Below are 18,134 nucleotides of genomic sequence, written 5' to 3' on the forward strand. Positions count from 1 at the left end.
CATGTTGGCAAGGCTGGTCTTGAACTCCTGGCCTCAAGCAATCCACCTGCCTCAGTTTCCCAAAGGGCTGGGATTATAGGTGTGAGCGACCACATTTTGGCCTATTTATTTATTTTCATGACAGGGGCTCACTGTGTCACCCAGGCTTGAGTGCACTTGGACAATCATGGCTTACTGCAGCCTCAACTTCCTGGGCTCAGGTGATCCTCCCACCTTAGCCTCCCAGGTAGCTGGAACTACAGGTGCATGTCACTAGACCCAGTTTTTTTTTTTTTTTTTTTAGTAGACTCGAGGCCTCGCTATGTTGCCTAGGCTAGTTTCAAACTCCTGGCCTCAAGTGATCCTCCTGCCTCAGTCTCCCAAAGTGCTGGGATTACAAGCATGATCCACTGCACCCGGGCAGAATCAATCTATTGTAACTTAATCTATTGTCATAATCAGAGCCTGATAAATATCACTGAAGTAGAGAATTTCTTATCGGCACTTAGAATAGAAATTATTGTGAGTATGCTTAAAACCATCATGTTTGCAGTTCATGAAAAAAAAAAAAAAACATTGGCTGTGTGCAGTGGTTCATGCCTGTAATCTTAGAACTTTGAGAGGTTGAGGTAGGAGGATTGCTTGAGGTCAGGAGTTCAAGACCAGCTAGGGCAATGTAGCAAGACTCCATCTTTTAAAAAAATAAAAAATAGCCAGGTGCGGTGACACATGACTGTAGTCCCAGCTACTCAGGAGGCTGAGATGGGAGGATCGCTTCAGCCCAGGAGTTCGAGGCTGCAGTGAACTATGATTGTGCCACTGCACTTCAGGCTGGGCAATTGGGTGAGACCATCTCTCTAAATAAATTAATAAATAATTTTAAATGGTTCTTTGAAAAAGCTATTGATATTGAAAAACTCCTGACAAGATTAATAAATAAGAGAAGCCACAGATAACCAAGAACAGGATTGAAGAAGGGGATACCATTATACATGTAAACAGATGATAAAAAGCTGATATTATAAACAAATTTATGGCAATAAATTCAAAAATCTATCTAAACATTCAGGTTGTTGCACACATCAATATGATTCTTTTAATTCTGAGTAGTATTCCATAGCATGGATGTGCTACAATTTGTTTAACCATTTACCTGTGGAAGGAATCTGGGATGATTTCAGTTTTGAGCTATCCCAAATAAAGCTGCTATAAATATTTGTGTACAATATTTTTCTGGAATAAATGCCCAGGAGTGCAATTGCTGGGTAATGTGGGTAATACGGTAGTGGCATGGTTAGTTTTGTAAGAAACTGCCAAACTGTTCTCCAGAGTAGCTGTACCACTGGGCATTCCAACCACCAATGTAGGAGAGACCCAGTTTCTCTGCATACTCATCACCATTTAGTGTTGTCACTATTTTTTCTTTTTTGAGTCAGAGTCTCACTCTGTCACCCAGGCTGAAGGGCAATGGCATGATCTTCAGCTCACTGCAACCTCCACCTTCCAGGCTCAAGCAATTCTCCTGCCTCAGCCTCCTAATTAGCTGGGATTACAGGTGCCCGCCACCATGCCCAGCTAATTTTTGTATTTTTTTTTAGTAGCGATGGGATTTTACCATATTGGCCAGGCTGGTCTCTTGGCCAGGCTGGTCTCAAACTCTTGACCTTGTGATCCGCGTGCCTCAGCCTCCCAAAGTGCTGGGATTACAGGTGTGAACCACCACGCCCAGCCTACTGTTTCTTATATTAACCATTTTGATAAGTGCAATCCATTTAAAAAATACTTTATACATATTTTGTTAGTATTCTGGAAGGCTAAGTGGATCTGCAACATGCTAAACGATACTGTAACCTGTTAACTCATTCTGTAATTTGTATTTAATCAGTTTTTTGACAGATAGGATCCAGACATCTAGATAGTTTTTATTTTATTTTTTATTTTTAAATTAATTTTTTTTCTTGAGACACAATCTCTCTCTGTTGCCCAGGCCGAAGTACAATGGCACAACCTTGCCTCATTGCAACCTCCGCCTTCTGGGTTCAAGCGATTCTCCTCCCTCAGCCTCCTGAAGTAGCTGAGACTCCAGACACATGCCAATACACCCGGCTGATTTTTGTGTTTTTAGTAGAGATGGGGTTTTGCCATGTTGGCCAGGCTGCTCTTGAACTCCTGACCTCAGATAATCCACCAGCCTCAGCCTCCCAAAGTGCTGGGATTACAGGCATATGCCACCAAGCCCAGCCAATTTTTTTTTTTTTTTTGGAAACAGGATCTTGATTTGTCACCCAGGCTGGAGTGCAGTGGTGTGACCTTGGCTCACTGCAACCTCCGCTTCCCGGTTCAAGCGATTCTCCTGCCTCAGCCTCCTGAGTAGCTGAGAATACAAGCACCAGCCACCACACCTGGCTAATATTTTAATTTTAGTAGAGACAATGGGGTTTCACCATGTTGGCCAGGCTGGTCTTAAACTTCTGGCCTCAAGTGATTCACCAGCCTTAGCCTCTCAAAGTGTTGGAATTACAGGCAGTAAGCCACCATGCCCAGCCTAGACAGTTTTCAAATCAACAAAGGTGAATCTGATTTGCAATCAAGGTTAGAACCACTGGTTTTAGAAGACATAAGCTTTGAGGGAAGTGGCCACAGTCAATAATGGAAAGAGACAGTGGAAGTACATAGTGGGATACTAGAGTTGAATGATGTTTCATAAACATAAACAAGGATGCTATGACCCTGGGAAATAACATTTTTTGGAAAATAATTTTTAAAACTTTTGAAAAAAAAATTTTTTTTTGAGACAGAGTCTTGCTCTGTCACCCAGGCTGGAGTGCCATGGTGTGATCTTGACTCACTGCAACCTCCGCCTCCCAGGTTCAAGCGATTCTCCTGCATCAGCCTCCCGAGCAGCTGGGCTTACAGGCATGAGCCACCATGCCTGGATAATTTTTGTATTTTTAGTAAGAGATGCGTTTTCACCATGTTGGCCAGGCTGGTCTTGAACTCCTGGTCTCAAGTGATCCGCCCACCTCGGCCTCCCAAAGTGCTGGGATTACAGGCATGAGCCACCATGCTCCACCCTGGAAATTTAAAATAGACTAATTGTAAAGAAATCTACTTGGGAAAAAAAATTTTCAATTTGAATACCAAAATAATAATGGTTCCTTAGAGCCACAGAGGGCTTATTAACAAGAAATGCAGTTGATAAAAGATATGTATAATTGCTCAACTCACATAGAAAATTTAAAAATTGAAAACGTTCAGGTAGTGACTAGTCAAGTTAATTGATTATTGAGGATATCAGAATCTCTGGGTCAGGCACAGTGGCTCACGCCTGTAATCCCAGCATTTTGGGAGGCCAAGGTGGGTGGATCAATGGAGGTCAGTTGTTCAAGACCAGCTTGGTCAACATGGTGAAACCCCATCTCCACTAAAAACACAAAAATAAGCTGGGCATGGTGGTGGATGCCCGTAATCCCAGCTACGGGGGAGGCTGAGGCAGGAAAATCGCTTGAACCCATGGGGGCAGAGGTTGCAGTGAACCAAGATCAAGCCACTGCACTCCAGCCTGGGCCACAGAGCGAGACTCCATCTCAAAAAAAAAAAAAAAAAAAATTCTGGACACATCCACCGACTTCCTCTTTTTCCAGCTGGAACCATGGAGGGTGTAGAAGAGAAGAAGAAGCTTCCTGCTGTGACAGAAACCCTTACGAAGGAATTTTGTAGGGCTGAAGATCAAGCACCTGAGAAAGAAGTTTGCCCAAAAGATGCCTCAAAAGGCAAGGAAGAAGCTTATCTATGGAAAAGCAAAGCACTATCACAAAGAATATAGGCAGAAGTACAGAACTGAAATTTGAATGGCATGGTTGGCAAGAAAAGCGGGCAACCTATCTGTACCTGCAGAACCCAAATTGGCGTTTGTCATCAGGATCAGAGGTATCAATGGTGTGAGCTCAAAGGTCGAAAAGATGTTGTAGCTTCTTTGTCTTTGTCAAATCTTCAATAGAACCTTTGTGAAGTTCAATAAGGCTTCAGTTAACATGCTGAGAATTATAAAGCCATATATTGCCTGGGGGTGCCCAAATCTGAAGGCAGTAAGTGAACTAATTTACAAGGGTGGTTATGGCAATATCAATAAGAATCGAATTGCTTTGACAGACAACGCTTTTGATCGATCTCTTGGTAAATATGGTATCATCTGCATGGAGGATCTGATTCATGAGATCTATACTGTTGGAAAACGCTTCAAAAAAGCAAATAAATTCCTGTGGACTTTCAAATTATCTTCTCCACAAGGCGGAATGAAGAAAAAGACCACCCATTTTGTAGAAGGTGGAGATGCTGGCAACAGGGAGGAGATCAACAGGCTTATTAGAAGAAAGAACTAAGGTGTCTACCATGATCATTTTTCTAAGCTGGTCAGTTAAGAAACAGTACCTGCTCTCAAATTGAAATATGCCAAAAAATTTTTACAAATATGCGTTGATGGGGAGAGAAAAAAAGAAAAGAAATATATCAAAAAAAAAAAAAAAAAATTCTGACGACCTAGGAAAATTGTGGATTGTGTCGCTAGGGGTCGCTGAACTTCTACAGAGCAATGCAGGAAGGGAAAATGTTTAAAATTCTCAGAACCGCACCCACACTTAAAACCTCTCTACAAAGGACAAGCAACATCAATTAGAAAATTAGAGTATGTTATTTTAAAAGGAGCAAGTCTATTAAGAGAAGGAGAAACAGAAGTTCTGCCCAGTGCCTCCTCTGCCTTACTCTGATAAGATGAAGGCAAACAGCCTATTCCCAACAGCCCCTGCCTCTCCAGTGGGGTTCTGTCACATACAAACAAGAATCCTGACTAATACCGGAAGCTATGTGCTACTTGGAGAACTTAGTAATGGCACCAGAATAGCTAGTCAGAGCCAGTCAGGGCAGATAAGGTCTGAGTAGTCAAACTTGTTCACCCTCTTATGCCCTCTACCTGGATTTATGGCATTGGGATCCACCCAGTCACTGAAGCCAGAAACCTGAGCTCCATTTTCCACTCCAATATCTCCTGTTGATAATTTCACTAGCTTTGTGACCTGGTTACCTTAGAATTTATATTAAAAAATCCTTGTGCTTCATCAGAGTAACTGCTTCCACAGCAAACTGAGTTCTAACCTTGCTGCTTTCTCCACATTCCCCAGCATCACCATTGACCGAGTCCTGGTCCCACCTGGAAATGCTATAGGCCCCTCAAGAGAATTTTTAGGACACTATCTGCAAGTCTATGAACTCAAGCTTGAGTATTGTGTATACTTATTCTTCTTAAGAGACAAGGTCTCCTTATGTTGTCCAGGCTGGAATACAGTGGGACAATCATAGCTCACTGCAGCCTTGAACACCTGGGCTCAAGTGATCCTCTGGCCTCAGCCTCTCGGAGTGCTGGAATTACAGGTGTGAGACAATGTACTGGGCTGAGTTTTGTTTGTTTGTTTCTTTTCTTTCTTTTTTTCTATCTTTCTTTCTTTTTGACATGGTCTCATTCTGTCACCCAGGCTGGAGCACAGTGGTGCGATCTCGGCTCACTACAACCTCAACCTCCTGGACTCCAGGGATCCTCCCACCTTAGCCTCTTGAGTAGCTGAGATTACCACACCTAGCTAGTTTTTGTATTTTTGTAGAGATGGGGTTTTGCCATATTGTCCAGACTGGTCTCAAACTCCTGTAATGAAGTGATCTGCCTGCCTTTGTCTCCCAAAGTGCTAGGATTACAGGCGTAAGCCACCGCATCCAGCCTATCGGTACTGTATACTTCTAAGAGAAAAAATTATTACACTTTCAGGAATGATTACAAATTATTATACTTAAATTGTTTTTTAGCATAATGCTAATTAAATATGTCCAACCCAATATCAGGTGTAAATTTCCTTTTTTTTTTTTTTTTTTTTTTTTTTTTTCTGAGACGGAGTTTCACTCATGTTACCCAGGCTGGAGTGCAATGGCGCGATCTCGGCTCATCGCAACCTCCGCCTCCTGGGTTCAGGCAATTCTCCTGCCTCAGCCTCCTGAGTAGCTGGGATTACAGGCACGCGCCACCATGCCCAGCTAATTTTTTGTATTTTCGGTAGAGACGGGGTTTCACCATGTTGACCAGGATGGTCTTGATCTCTTGACCTCGTGATCCACCCACCTCGGCCTCCCAAAGTGCTGGGATTACAGGCTTGAGCCACCGCGCCCGGCCCGAGTGTAAATTTCTTATGCTTATAGCTCTTGTGCAACTGGAACAGCAAAAGAAACCTACATATTAAATACAAAACAAATTACAAGTAATAAAATTAAATTGACAGCATTAACTTACTATGATGGCTGATGCTGTTTTGTTGAAACTAAGTCACCTCTCACATCACAGATTTCACAAACCTGCTTTACAGCAGGTTCTTTTGCATTGGGCAGAGAAATGACTCAATCATAAAACTTTTCTCTAATTGAATTGCACTCGTCACTTGGTTTATGCATTCTCAGTTTACAGATTTTAGATGAAAAAAATCTGAATATATATACCTGTCATTTATTTTAAAAACATGTTTAGATATTGTGTATTTTCAAACCCAAGATACTCTATGACATGATATGGAAGAGACATTCTTCCTGTCGCTTCCACGACTACCATGATGAATAGAGCACTGATGGTGGAACATTGGGGAAAGAGGTTATTGGCCCTTGTTTTGAGTGACTGTTAGCTCTTGAGGGGACTGTGTCTGCTGAAAAACCAGTCAAGGTGTTTCTGTTGAACACGCCCAGTTAAAACTCTGGCTGATCTCAAACTCCTGGGCTAAAGTCATCCTCCAGCCTCAGCCTCCTGAGTAGCTGTGCATCACCATACCCGACTAATTTTTGTATTTTTAGTAAAGACAGGGTTTCACCATGTTACCATGTTGGCCAGGCTGGTCTCGAACCCCTGACCTAAGGTGATCCACCTGCCTAGTCCTCCAAAAGTGCTGGGTTTACATGCATGAGCCACCACCCCCACCCTGTATTTTCATTTCTTTCTTCCTTCCTTTCTTTCCTTTCCTTTTCTCTCCTTCCTCCCTCCCTCCCTCCCTTCCTTCCTCCCTTCCTTCTTTTTTCATTTTTTTTTTTTGACAGAGTCTTGCTCTGTCACTAGGCTGGGGTACAGTGGCGCGATCTCAACTCACTGCAACCTACACCTCCCAGATTCAAGTAATTCCCCTGCCTCAGCCTCTGGAGTAGCTGGGACTACAGGCACATGCCACAATGCCCAGCCAATATTTTGTTGGATTTTAGTAGAGACAGGGTTTCACCATGTTGGCCAGGATGGTCTCACTCTCCTGACCTTGTGATCCACTGCCTTGGCCTCCCAAAATGCTGGGATTACCAGCGTGAGTCACCACGCCCAGCCTATTATTTCTAACTTCATACCTTCAAACAAGACCAAAAAAAGGTGGAAAAAGTATTAATTTAAGTTGTGAAACCTCATTTTAAAAATCCTTATTTTAGGCTGGGCAGAGTGGCTCACATCTATAATCACAGCACTTTTGGAGACCAAGGTGGGTAAATCATTTGAGGTCAGAAGTTTGAGACCAGCCTGGTCAACATGGTGAGACTGTCTCTAATAAAAATACAAAAATTCAGTGGCTCACGCCTGTAATCCCAATCCTTTGGAGGCCGAGGCAGGCGGATCACCTGAGATCAGGAGTTCAAGACCAGCCTGGCCAACATGGTGAAACCCCACCTCTACTAAAACTACAAAAATTAGCCAGGCATGGTGTTGCATGCCTGTAATCCTAGCTACTCAGGAGGCTGAGGCAGGAGAATGGCTTGAACCTGGGAGGCGGAGGTTATGGTGAGTGGAGACTGTGCCATTGCACCTCCAGCCAGGGTGACAGAGTGAGACTTCATCTCAAAACAACAACGACAGCAACAAAAATGAAAATTAGCCAGGCTGGTGGTGCACACCTGTAATCCTAGCTACTTGGGAAACTGAGGCAGGAGAATTGCTTGAACCTGGGAGATGGAGGTTGCAGTGATCCCAGATGGCACCACTCCATTCCAGTCTGAGCAACAGAGCAAGACTCTGTTTTACAAAAAAAAAAAAAAAAAAAAAATCCTACTTCAAGTGAAAAATTAGTAGAATTAAAGTAAATCAAAATAATACAAACATGAATGGCAGTGAAAGCTTGAAACGCTCTAGTAAAAGAGATTTGGGGTAGTAAAGGTCTAAAAGAAGCACTAAGACACTTGTCTCGAAACTGAACTTCTGTAGCAAGCAAACTTTTAAAAAATTAGTTTTCAGCCCCAATTTGGTGGCTCACACCTATAATTCTAGCTTTTTTTTTTTTAAGACAAGGTTTCACCATGTTGGTCAGGCTGGTCTTGAACTCCCGACCTAAGGTGATCCGCCCGCCTTGGCCTCCAAAGTGCTTGGATTACAGGCGTGAGCCACCGTGCCCGGCCAATTCTAGCACTTTTGCAGGCTAAGGCCAGAGCATCTCTTGAGGCCAGGAATTTAAGGCCAGCCTGGGCAACACAGAAAGACCCCATCTCTAATTTTAAAAATAAAACTAAATTAGTTTTGATATATAACTTACATACAATAAAATTCAATAATTTTTAAAGTACAGCTTGCTGAGCTCTGACAAATGTTTACAGTCATATAACTACCACCACAATCATGATAAAGATCACAGAATATCCCCCATCACTCTGAAAAATTCCCTTGTGCTTCTTTACAGCCAATCCTGTACCCCACCTCTGACCCGTGGTAATCTCTGAGCTGCTTTCTGTTTTGCCTTTTCTAGAATGTCATATAAATAGAATCATATAGTATCTGGATGTAAAATACTATTAGTATTTTCACTGTGAGGCATATACTTGCTTCTTTCACATACCATAATGCTTTTGAGATTTGTCCACGTTCTTGCCTGTCTCCACAGTCTGTTCCTTTTATTGCTCAATAGTATTCCATTACATGGAAGCACTATGAGTTGTTCAAACAGTTGAGGGACATTTGAGTTATTTCCAATGTGACTATTATGAATAAAGTAGCTGTAAACATTTGGGTTAAGATTTTTGTGTGAACATATTTTTTTATTTCTTGTTAAAATTTTTTTATTATTTTTCTTTTTTAAAAAATCCCAAATGTGATAGTATTTTACTTTTCTTGAGTACATACCTAAAAGTAGAATTGCTAGGTCATATTGTAAGCATATGTTAAGCTTTAAAAGTGGCCAAGCTGCTTTCCAAAGCAGCTGTACCATTTGCATTAATACTAATAATGTATGAGAGTACCAGTTACTCTGCATTCTTGTCAACATTGTCAGTCTTTATAATTTTAGCCATTCTAGTGGGTGTATACAGGTATTACATTGTAGTTTTAATTTGCATTTACCTAATGACTATTCATGTCAGGCACTTTTTCATGTACTTATTGGCCATTTATATATCCATATTGGTGAGGTGTCCAAATCTTTTGCCCATTTTAAAATTGGGTTTTTGTCTTTTAAGTTGTAAGAGTTCCATATGTATATATTCTGCATATACGCTCTTTAGTAGGTATACATTCTACAAATATATTCTCCCAGTCTGTAGTTTGCCTTGTTGTTTTTTTTTTCTGAGACAGGGTTCTCACTCTGTCTCCTAGGCTGGAGTGCAGTGGCACAGTCTCAGCTCACTGCACCGTGTGTCTCCTGGGCTCAAGCAACTCTCCCACCTCAGCCTCCTGGCAGCTGGGACTACAGGCATGAGTCACTACACTCAGCTAATTTTTTATTTGTTGTAGAGACAGGGTTTTACCATGTTGCCCAGGCTGCTCTCAACCTACTGAAGTCAAGCTATCCACTGGCCTGAGCCTCCCGAAGTGCTAGGATTATAGGCATGAACCACCACGCCCAGCCAGTTTTTCGTTTCTTAATAGCTTTTTTTTTTGAAGAACAAAAGTTTTCCACTTTGATAAGGTCCAATTTGTCAATTTTTTCTTTTATGGTTCATGTTTTTTGTGTCTTAAGAAATCTGTGTTGAATGCAAGGTCACAAAGATCTTCTTTTATGTTTCCTACATTTTAGAGCATTAGCTCTTATTTTTAGTTTTATGACCCATTATTTGTGATGTAACAGTTGAGGTTCATTTTTTGGCATATGGCTTCCAATTGTTCCAGTAATACCTGTACTTGTTAGAAAGACTAAAATTTCCTGCATTGAATAACCTTGGCACCTGTGCTGAAGATTTGTTTGCCATAAATATATAAGCCTGTAAGCCTATGAAGAAATGCTGAACATCATTAGTAATTAGGGAAATGCAAATTGAAACTTCAATAGCATTCCACTTCATACCCAGCCAGAAAGCTATAATTAAAAAAAGACAGATAATAACAAATAATGAGGATATGGAAAAATAGGAATCTCATACTTTGCTGCTGGGAATGTAAAATGGTGTAGTTACTTTGGAAAACCATCTGGCAGTTCCTCAAAATATGAACACATATTTACCATATGACTCATCAATTTCACTCCTACATATATACTTATTCATAGCAGCATTATTTGGAATAGCTCAAAAACAGAAACAATCCAAATACTCATCAGTTAATGAGAAGATAAATTGTGGTATAGTATATAAGCACAATGGAATATTATTCAGCCCTAAAAAGGAATGAAGTGTTGATACATGCTACAACATTATCTTGTAAACATAATACTGGCCAGGTGCAGTGGCTCATGCCTATAATCTCAGCACTTGGGAGGCTGAGGAGGGTGAATCACATGTCAAGAATTCAAGACCATCCTGGCCTACATGGTGAAACCCTGTCTCTACCAAAAGTACAAAAATTAGCCAGGTGTGGTGGCAGGCACCTGTAATCCCAGCTACTGGAGAGGCTGAGGCAGGAGAATTACTTGAACTGGGGAAGCAGAGGTTGCAGTGAGCTAAGATTGTGCCACTGCACTCCACCTTGAGTGACAGAGCAAGACCCCATCTCAAAAACTAAAAAAATAAAAAGAGTCTGTGTACTCAGAAGGCATACAATTCTTATAAACACTTTTCACTGTATTATATTTATAATGTCACTTATTTGACAGTGCACTTTGTAGAAATTCTAAGTATTTAGTAGCTAAACTTAAAAAAAAATCCACTCAGCCAGGCGTTGTGGCTCAAGCTTGTAATCCCAGCACTTTGGGAGGCCAAGGCAGGCAGATCATTTGAAGTCAGGGGTTCGAAATCAGCCTGGCCAACATGGTGAAACACCGTCTCTACCAAAAATACAAAAATTAGCCAAGCATGATGGCTGGTGCCTATAATCCCAGCTACTCAAAAGGCTGAGGCAGGAGAATTGCTTGAACCTAGGAGGCAGAGGTTACAGTGAGCTGAGATTGTGCCACTGCACTCCAGCCTGGGGGATACAGTGAGACTCTGTCTCAAAAAAAAAAAAAATCCACTCAATTTTTAGGTCACTACATACCTGTAATTGACAGGTTTTGTCAATGTTTGTAAATCAATAGGATTTGTATTTACTTGATCACTGCATGTTCTGGATGCTTCTTTGTTCACTGACTAGAATTACAGGAAAATCATGCCCCAGTAAACTTTGGGTTCAAGCATTTTTTATGGCTATGCAGAGGACTTGATGGAGGCTCTATTCAACCCCAGCCCAGACTGTTTCCTCACCAAGAGTAAGGGAATAGCAGGGGCTCTCCTCAAGTACTGGGGAGGTGGTCTGTATTTTTCCCGCATGCTCTCCTGGACCTAGATTCAATCTTGCTTCTCTGGCTGGATATGACCCAGGTGCTAGTGGTGATGACAGTGTATCTTGTTCACTCCAGCCAAGACTCTACACTATTCCATAATGTCCCTCTGGCCTAGGAACTTAGTCTCTACGTGAACTCTAGCTCAGTGAAAGAGACAATCTTCCCCTACTGGAAATATCCCACGGTAAGAGACTTGACTAGAAAGAAGGCCTGCCTCTGCCCAAACCCCAGACTGAGCTACAAGGTTTCTCTTGTCCACAGCCTCTCACCTCCATAAGCCCTACTCATGGCTGCTGGGGGGCCTGTCTTCTGACCAGTTCTGGCTGCTGCCCTCTCCTGACATCAGGTATTTTGTGCAGTAAGGATGGTATGAGGCACAACTGCTAGTCAAGACCAAGAATGTGAGTTATTGCCAAGTTTCTCAGACATGATATCAGTATTATGGTTACACTAAAAAAATGTCCTTTTTTAGCAGATGCATGCTGAAGTTTTGAGATCAAGTGTGATATGGTTTTAGTGTCCCTACCAAAATTTCATCTTGAATTCTGTGTTGTGGGAGGGACCTGGTGGGGGTAACTGAATCATGGGGGCAAGTCTTTCCCATGCTATTCTCATGATAGTGAATGAGTCTCATGAGATCTGATGGTTCTATAAGGGGATTAGATTGTGGTGATGCCAGGACCCTCTCAATTTATTAAAAACCATTGACTTGTATACTTTATTTTTTTGGTGAACTTTGTAGAGAAGTAGATTTGTATACTTTAAGTGGATAAATTGTATGGCATGTGAACTATACCTCAATAAGGCAGTTTTTAAAATCTGAAATTACATAATTGTTGAAAAGTTTGTTCTGGCTGGGCATGGTAGCTTATGCCTGTAACACTTAGAGAGCCTGATATGGGAGGATTACTGAGCCCAGGAGGTCAAGGCTGCAGTGAGCCATGATCATGCCATGCACCCCAGCCTGGGCAACAGTGAGACCCTGTCTCAAAATAAAATAAAAGTTTTGTTCCTAAAGTTATATTCTTGTTTCCACTAGTACTATAAGGGGGAACTTCCCTGCACAAGCTCTCTCTCTTTGTCTATTGCCAGCCATGTAAGACATGACTTGCCCCTCCTTGCCTTCTGCCATGATTGTGAGGCCTCCCCAGCCATGTGGAACTGTAAGTCCATTAAATCCTTTTTCCTGTATAAATTACCAAGTCTTGGGTATGTCTTTATCAGCAGTGTGAAAACGAACTAATACAGTAAATTGGTACCAGTAGAGTGGGGTGCTACTGAAAGGATGCTTGAAAATGTGGAAGTAACTTTGGAACTGGGTAACAGGCAAAGGTTGGAACAGTTTGGAGGACTCAGAAGACAGGAAAATATGGAAAAGTTTGGAACTTCCCAGAGACTTGCTGAATGACTTCGAGCAAAATGCTGATAATGATATGGACAATGAAATACAGGCTGAGGTGGTCTCAGATGAAGATGAGAAGCTTGTTGGGAACTGGAGTAAAGGTAACTCTTGCTATGTTTTAGCAAAGAGACTGGCAGCATTTTGACCCTGCCTTAGAGCTTTGTGAAACTTTGAACTTGATTTAGGGTATCTGGCAGAAGAAATTTCTAAGCAGCAAAGCATTCAAGAGGTGACTTGGGTGCTGTTGAAGCCATTCAGTTTTAAAAGGGAAACAGAGCATAAAAGTTTGGTAAGTTTACAGCCTGACAATGCAATAGAACATAAAATCCCATTTTCTGAGGAGAAATTCAAGCCAGCTGCAGAAATTTGCATAAGTAACGAGGAGTCAAATGTTAATCCCCAAGACAAAGGGGAAAATGTCTACAAGGCACGTCAGAGGTCTTCATGGCGGCCCCTCCCATCACAGACCCCAAGGCCTAGGAGAAAAAAACTGGTTTAGTGGGTTGCACTCAGGGTCCCCCATGCTGTGTGCAGCCTAGGTACTTGGTGCCCTGTGTCCCAGTCATTCCAGCTGTGGCTGAAAGGGGCCAACATAGAGCTTGGGCTGTGGCTTCAGAGGGTGCAAGCCCCAAGCCTTGGCAGCTTCCACATGGTGTTGAGCCTATGAGTGCACAGGCTACTTCTGTGGGGTTTGGGAACTTCTGCCTAAATTTCAGAAGATGTATGGGAACGCCTAAATGTTAAGGCAGAAGTCTGCTGTAGGGGCAGGGTGCTCGCTGAGAACCTTTGAGAACCTCTGCTAGGGCAATGTGGAAGGAAATGTGGGGTCAGAGTCCCCACACAGAGTCCCTATTGCGGCACCCCAGAGTGGAGCTGTGAGAAGAGGGCCACCATCATCTAGACCCCAAAATGGTAGCTCCACTGACAGCTTGCATCATTCACCTGGAAAAGCTGCAGATACTCAACACCAGCCCATGAAAGTAGCTGGGCGGGAGGAAGACTGTATCCTGCAAAGACACAGGGGCAGAGCTGCCCAAGACCATGGGAACCCACCTCTTGCATCAGTGTGCCCTGGATGTGAGACGTGAAGTCAAAAGAGATCATTTTGGAGCTTTAAGACTTGATTGCCCCGCTGTATTCTGGACTTAGCCCCTTTGTTTTGGCCCATTTCTCCCACTTGGAACGGCTGTATTTACCCAATGCCTGTACCCCCATTGTATCTAGGAAGTAACTAACTTGCTTTTGATTTTACAGGCTCATAAGTAGAAGGGACTTGCCTTGTCTCAGATGAGACTTTGGACTGTAGATTTTTGAGTTAATGCTGAAATGAGTTAAGACTTCAGGAGATTGTTGAGAAGGCATGATTGGGTTTGAAATATGAGGACATGAGATTTGGGAGGGGCTAGGGTTGGAATGATATGGTTTGGCTGTCTCTACCTAAATCTCATCTTGAATTCCCATGTGTTTTGGGAGGGACCCAATGGAAGGTAATTAAATCATAGGGGCAGGTCTTTCCTGTGCTGTTTTCAAGACAGTGAATACGTCTCACAAGATCTGATGGTTCTATAAGGGGTATTTTCCTGCAAAGCTCTCTCTTGTTACCTGCCACCATCCATGCAGGATGTGATTTGCTCCTCCTTGCCTTCTGCCATGATCGTGAAGCCTCCCTAGCCATGTGGAACTGTAAATTCCATTAAACCTTTTTTCCTGTATAAATTAACCAGACTCAGGTATGTCTTTATCAACAGCATGAAAAATCACTTTCAAATAGTTCAGCAAACCAAACACACACATACACACATAAAAAACATATGTGCAGTGCATTATTGTTTTTCACTAATTCATTGCTTGTAAATACAATAACTGGGGTCAAGGGAGAGCTGATAATAGGCTGATGGCACCAGAACTACACGATTCTGCCAGAACATGACTGATTAATCCTGAAAGTATTTTGGCTCTTGGGAAGGAGGGTGGTTGGGTGGCATTATATCAGCCTCAGGTTTGTATATCCAGGACCACAAACTTATTGTAATTTGGAGAGGGCACATGAAATTTGAAATAATTTGGGAGGCCAAGGAGGGCAGATCACCTGAGGTCAGGTGTTCGAGACTAGCCTGGCCAACATGGTGAAACCCCCATCTCTACTAAAAATACAAAAAAATTTAGCTGGATGTGGTGGTGGGTGCCTGTAATTCCAGCTACTCAGGAGGCTGAGACATGAGAACCACTTGAACCCAGGAGGTGGAGGTTACAGTGAGCCAAGATGTTGCCACTGCACTCCAGCCTGGGCAACAGAGTAAAACTGTCTTGGGGAAATAAAATTAGCCAGGTGTAGTGGCATACCCCTGTAATCCCAGCTACCTGGGAGGCCGAGACACCAGTATCACTTGAACCGGGAGGCAGAGGTTGCAGTGAGCCAAGCTTATGCCATTGCACTCCAGCCTGGTGACAGTGAGACTATGTCTCAAAAAAAAAAAAAAAAAAAAGAAAAGAAAAAGAAAAAAATGTGAAATTCACACCTGTAATCCCATCCCTTTGGGAGGCCAAGGTGGGGATCACCTGAAGCCAGGAATTTGAGACCAGCCTGGGCAACATGGCAAAACCGAGTCTCTACTAAAAATACAATAATCAGCTGGGTGTGGTGGTTGGTGCCCATAATCCCAGCAATCAAAAGGCTGAGGCAGGAGAATTGCTTGAACCTAGGAGGCGGAGGTTGCAGTAAGCTGAGATAACACCACTGCATTCCAGCCTGGGTGATAGAGCAAGACTTCATCTATAAATAAAATAAAATAAAAATAACCTGAAGAACAAGCAAAGGGTTGGGTCTGGTTCCCAGGCAATCCTGCCACTGGTTCCCTTCAGGCTTTTTTTTCTACCCACATTTTTTCATATTTTAACTTTCTGTGTCTCCTTTGATTCATCTAATATCTTATGAGTACTGTTTATGTTGGCGGGGGAGCCTAGGACAAGCCATACTGTATGCTCTGAAGTGAAAGAGGGAATCTTTACCTTCAAGCATCTTATGCTCTAATAAAAATAGAAAAGCAAGTAGTTATCCCTCTGTACTTATGGGTTCCACGCTCTCTGGAGTTGACCAACTGTGGCTTAAATGTATTCAGGGAAGAAAAAAACAAGAGAAAATAACTATGCAATGATAAAAAATAATACAAATAAAAAACAGAGAATACCAACTATTTATATAGCATTTCCCATTGTATTAGGTATTATAAGTAATCTAGAGATGATTTAAAGTATATGGGAGGATGTGCATAAGTTATTTGCAAAATATCATTATTTTCTTTAACATAATCCTTTAAGATTCATAATCAGATCTGCAAAGATCCTTCTGCCACGTTTAATAATAAATTTACTTATCATTAAATATATTAGTAAAAATATTAAATATCATATTTAATAATTACAAAGCAATCTCATATATAATATTCACAATATTTTAAATAATTAAAATTTATATTTAATAGTAATAATACAGGTTCCAGTGATTAGAAGCTGTTATCTTTGGAGGACCCTTTTCAGCCTTCTACAGGTGGGGGACATTGAAAGCTTGCTTTTAAGGGGTGATCACTGAAGTTCCTATTTGTCACCTTGAGTGGCCAGTTGACTACTAGAACTAAGCTATATTCAAAATGATATCCTGGTTCTCTGTAAATTTAGGCTGGGGTGCTTTGCTTACTTGCCCTGCCAGCTTAGCCACCCCAGCAGTATGTATCTGACTATTCTTGGACTTCTCAGTTATGTGAGCCAATACATTCCTTTTAAATCTGTTAAGCCAATTTGAATTTAGTTTCTGTCACCTGCAACAGGAGACCTAAAACTGAACTTACGAAAAAGAGATCCTCACAAAATTAATAACGGTAATCGATCAGATTATCTCTTCAAAGCTTTGAATATTGGCCAAGTATAGTGGCTAACACCTGTAATCCCAGCACTTTGGGAGGCTAACGCAGGAGGGTCACTTGAGGCCAGGAGTTTGAGACCAGTCTGGCCAACATAGCAAGGCTCATCTCTATAAAAAAATAAAATTTATCATACAAAGACTACACAGAAAAAATATAAAAATAAATTTAAAAACTTTAAAAAACTTTTGACTGTAAGAGTAGGCAGTATGAGTGAAAGCTGAAAGAACATGCAGAGAAGACAGCAATCCAGGCCTCAATGGAAAGGAACCTAACTTTTGACACCCTATCTAGGCCTCTATTCCCTTTCCTACCTATTAATAACTGCAATTTATTCTCGCTCCACCAGCATCATTGCCTGGATTGCTGCATAATATCCTAAACTGATTTGACCCTGGAACCCTTTTTTTTTTAAGAAACACAAAAAAAGGTAATTGCCAGCAAAGCAATTTGGGCTTTACACAGAACAAGAACAGGTTTCCTCTTCCAACTTGATAATACTCCTAAGGGCATCCTGGGGATCAGAAATAACTAATGTTATTTATATGTTTATTCATTTTGAGACGGAGTCTTGCTCTGTCACCCAGGCTGGAATGCAGTGGAGTGATGGTGGCTCACTGCAACCTCCACTTTCTGGGTTCAAGTGATTCTCCTGCCTTAGCCTCCTGAGTAGCTAAGATTACAGGTGTGGGTTACCACACCTGGCTAATTTTTGTATTTTTAGTAGAGATAGGCTTTTGCCATATTGGCCAGGCTGGTCTCAAACTCCTGACCTTAGGTAATCTGCCTGGATCGGCCTCCCAAAGTGCTGTGATTACAGGTGTGTGCCACCGTGCCTGGCCAGAAATAACTAATGTTATAACTAAGGTGGTGACCAATTTGGACCAGGATGTGGTCTTCCCTAAGGCAGCTTGACAAAATAAGCAAGGTCCTTTGCAGACAAGTAATTAATTGTGCCTGCAATTTTCCTGGATCTTCAAGTTACTTAACATCTCTAAGTCTTAATTCCTATGGCACTAAAATAGGAGAAATCACTTCATTGATCTGGAACTAGAAATGAAATATATGTAAAATGGCCGGTACACGGTACACAATAAATAGTCA

General features: G+C 41.9%; 1 pseudogene; it reads left to right on the plus strand.

Annotated features, from left to right (window-relative positions):
- The first annotated feature begins 3,671 nt into the window (after window positions 1-3,671).
- LOC116565033 lies at window positions 3,672-4,427 on the plus strand (annotated as a pseudogene).
- Window positions 4,428-18,134: the final 13,707 nt, after the last annotated feature.

Source organism: Sapajus apella, unplaced genomic scaffold, assembly GCF_009761245.1.
Source record: "Sapajus apella isolate SASKATOON/1434 unplaced genomic scaffold, GSC_monkey_1.0 scaffold38, whole genome shotgun sequence".
Lineage (NCBI taxonomy): Eukaryota > Metazoa > Chordata > Mammalia > Primates > Cebidae > Sapajus > Sapajus apella.